Below are 4040 nucleotides of genomic sequence, written 5' to 3'. Positions count from 1 at the left end.
CTCCCTTTGTGTCTAAATTCTAAATGATGAAACAGCCCTTGGCCCTCTTTTCTTCTCTAGTTACATTCTCTCCCCAGGAGAACTTATCCAGTCTCATCTATTTACTAATGACTCCCAAGTTTGTCTACACAGGGTTCTCCCTTGAGCTCTAGACTTACGTTCAATTGTCTACTTGACATTTCTACTTGAATGTTGAATTCATGTCTAAGACTCACAGTCAAAATGAAAGTATTGATTTCTACTTCTGTATCTCATACGCCTCCAATAGAAAATTAAAAAGAGTGTGACCAGCTTTTACTCAGTTCTCCTGCCTATAGTTTTCCCTTTTCTTTACTTAAAGTAACAAGCACCATAGATTTGTGGAATCCTTGTTGTGGAAGTGGTTTGGGGATTTGCTATTCAAATGCCTGCATTTTACAGATGAGGAAACCAAGACCTAGAGAGGGGAAGTAATGAGGTCAATTAATGTAAAGATAATTAACTGCAGAGCTGAGATTAGAAGCAAGCTTTTCTAACTTGTAGTTTGCATTTTACTCAGACCTTATTTTTCACTTTCTCCTTCAAGCATATGCACTTGAGGGAAATAGTGTCTTTGGCTGCTTACTTTATTAGCTGGTTTTCCAGCCTCACTCATTGTCTTCTTCCCAGCCCTACCAATTTCCAAGCCTGACCTTATTTTGGGAAATCCCACAATCTCTATCAGAGATGGTAAATACCTGACTCATATGCTGCTACTCCCTCAACAGTGTCCATGGCAGACATCACTAGTTGATCATGATCCTTTATACTACTGAACCCTGAGGTAACTCCAGAAGGCTTCATAATACCATGTTCCAGACAGCCCCTATCAACTGATCAGAATTGACTTTAAGATGAGAACTGTGTTCATCTATACAACCTCAAACTTTATCCATTCCTCTCTGGTCTCATTTTTTCATCTGAATCTGTCTTTGGAGGCTAGGTAATTTGATTTAGGGTATTAGAGAGTGCTAGTGAGACATTACATTTTACCATCAACATTTAGAAACAATGCTGATCCCCAAACATAACATTTTAATGGTGAAAATGTGAAGGCCTGAGGCAAGTGATCTGTCTTTCTTTAGTTATACTAAGCAGACAAATGGCTTCTGAGTTCAAGTTCAACTCAGCAATTTACCAGATGTGTGACTTTGGACTAGTCTCTTAATCTCTCTGAGCTTAATTTTCTTTATCTAAATAAGTGTAAATAACAGTTGACATAAACTATTATGGTTCCTTTACATAAATAAATCTTAGACCCCAAAGAGATTCACCCTGGGAAAGCCATCAGCTTTCCAAAGTCCTTTTTTTTATGGTTCTTGCAAAATGCCTCACATTTTACTTATAGTACAAAAGCATTCAATCAACATGGCAGTAAAGAAAAACACATTGTTTGTCGCTTATCCTTTGAAACTAGAATAGCCAAGTGAAAAGTCAGTACAAATTCTTATTTTTACTAAAAAAAAAAGTACATATTGAAATTGAACGACCGTGTTTTTTCTTTTTTCCTAGAGATGTGATATACATATTTTCTGGTAAGTAATAGTCTATCACACATAAAGCAGACAGATGACCAATAAAGCTGTTTACAACTTCCTCCTCATGCAGAGCTCAACCAGTAGAACTCAGTAGGAGAGAATTTTGACAGGAAGAGGAAGTTAGAGTTCCTACCTACCCTACAGAAAACTTAAACTGGTTTATACAGAAAGGATTTTCAGCAAACGTGCATAGACACATTTAATGTGCTCTAAGAACAGGATACTGATTTAGCTGATTTCTAGCACACAGCATGAATTCATTGGTGCCTAGTTAAATAGGAATTAATGCCAGCGTAGAAGGCATTTTTGCCTTCATAGCACTAACAACTATAAAAAGCACACAGCACATATTTTGATCTTTAAGTGGGTAATCATGGAAATTGCAAGATCATATTCACCGGGTTAGCCTGATTCTTCATCTACAAAAATATTTTTTAGGGCCAGGCACGATGGCTCATGCCTGTAATCCCAGCACTTTGGGAGGCCGAGGCAGGTGGATCAAGAGCTCAAGACCATCCTGGCCAACATGGTGAAACCTCATCTCTACTTAAAAAAAAAAAATACAAAAATTAGCTGGGCGTGGTGGCACCTACCTGTAATGCCAGCTACTCCGGTGACTGAGGCAGGAGAATCACTTGAACCCAGGAGGCAGAGGTTGCAGTGAGCTGAGACCATGCCACTTCACTCCAGCTTGGTGGCAGAGCAAGACTGTCTAAAAAAAAAAAACCATATTTTTAAGAAATATAACGCTTAAAAAAGTCTTCTGGAAACAGTGGAACTACATCAGGACCAGCAGAAGACATGGTGATACAGGACTGTAAATGTAAGACTAGGAGTTTATTTTTCACATGTAGTTTTTAAATAAAGGGTCACTCTCTTCGTAGATTTCTACAGCCAAGACAAACTGGGATCACAGGAGATCCAGAAATCTCAAGCTAGTCAGCTGGCTTGAGTTACATCCTAGATAAATGCTGCTACAAAATAGTAAAAAACTCCACTGAAGCTGATGGACTGAAACTCTGACCCATGTGAAAAAGAGCTGTGGCTGGGCTCCATGGCTCATGCCTGTAATCCCAGCACTTTGGGAGGCCGAGGCAGGCAGATCACGAGGTGGAGAGATCAAGACCATCTTGGCCAACATGGTGAAACCCCATCTCCACTAAAAATACAAAAATTAGCTGCATGTGGTGGCATGCGCCTGTAGTCCCAGCTACTTGGGAGGCTGACGCAGGAGAATCGCTTGAACCTGGGAGGTGGAGGTTGCAGTGAGCCGAGATTGTGCCATTGCACTCTAGTCTGGCAACAGAGTGAGACTCCATCTCTCTCTCTCTGTAAGTGCACAAAAAGGTTCATGCAAGGCCTGGGTCAAAGAATTTGTAATGGTGGATTATTCCACATTGTTGATATGCCAATATGTATGCTGGGGAAAGGGGCCCTCAAAGGATTCTGACCCAGAAGCACCTGAGGGAAGTGCCTACTTGGGATGGGAAGGAGTACTAGGATTACTCTGAGCACTTGGGGAAGTGTACTAAGGTTACTGAACACAACAAGGTGTTTTAGGAGAAGCTGTTCTGGAGGATTAGGCTATTTTGGTTTTGATACATGAATACTTAACGAAGAGCTGCAGAAAAGAGGCAGTCTTTCCAAGATGTATTCCTCAGTCATCAGTGGCTGAAACTTCTCTGAGCATATCCGGCTGGTGACATTAGCATGATCCCATTCATTGTCTGGAGGTGGGATCTGATGCTGCAGATTGTTTTGGGAGGCTGACATAGAGGATGATTTGTACATTGAAGTTGGCACTATACCACTGCTTAAATCCAATCACTGGCCTTCTTTTTCTGCATTGCAGTCCAGAAATGTTTTTCTAAAAGTTAGACAATCTGTAAATGTGAGCAGCATGTGAATGTGTGACCCACCCCTCATGGTGTGTAACCTTGCAATGAAGGCTGCCATATTGAATCCAAGAATCCACTCCAGCAGCTGTTCTTCAAAATAGTTTTCTACCAAAGAAATCCATTCATTAAAAATAGGTGTGTGGGTGAGTTTATTCTCTTTCATGTCTTCAAACTCTTGGTAGTACTGTCCCCTGGAATTTCTCTGCAATAACTGGAACTTATCCATGATAATGTTCTCTAAATATCCAACCACAGCATTAAATTCTGCCACTGAGGCAGAGGAGAAGGATAGTGTGAAGTTGTCTTTCTCTATAGTGTCTGCTGTGGCCACAGTCATCACATCCCCCACCCCATGCTGATGGCCATTGGCCTCCTACTCTGTCTATGGCTCACTCGGCCCCCAACTCAGGCTCCTGGGCTGCAGCCATATGCGGGCTGGCCTCCATGTCTGGCCAGGTTGCTCTGCACCTACCTCCTTCCACAGACGTTTAACTTCCCAGGGTGGTTTGAGAATGTATGTGGCTGAGGTTGGGGTGTCACGCATTTAGTCTTACACCTGCCACCCTCTGGTTGTTTTACAACCTTG

At 41.6% G+C, this 4040-nt stretch overlaps 1 pseudogene; it reads right to left on the bottom strand.

The window, feature by feature from the left end:
- Window positions 1-3140: 3140 nt before the first annotated feature.
- LOC119620312 (ADP-ribosylation factor-like protein 2-binding protein) lies at window positions 3141-3791 on the bottom strand (annotated as a pseudogene).
- Between the last annotated feature and the right edge of the window lie 249 nt (window positions 3792-4040).

This window comes from Chlorocebus sabaeus, chromosome 29 (assembly GCF_047675955.1).
Source record: "Chlorocebus sabaeus isolate Y175 chromosome 29, mChlSab1.0.hap1, whole genome shotgun sequence".
NCBI classification, from domain to species: domain Eukaryota; kingdom Metazoa; phylum Chordata; class Mammalia; order Primates; family Cercopithecidae; genus Chlorocebus; species Chlorocebus sabaeus.
Note: the sequence above shows the minus strand (reverse complement) of the source record. Positions and strands in the feature narration are given on the sequence as shown.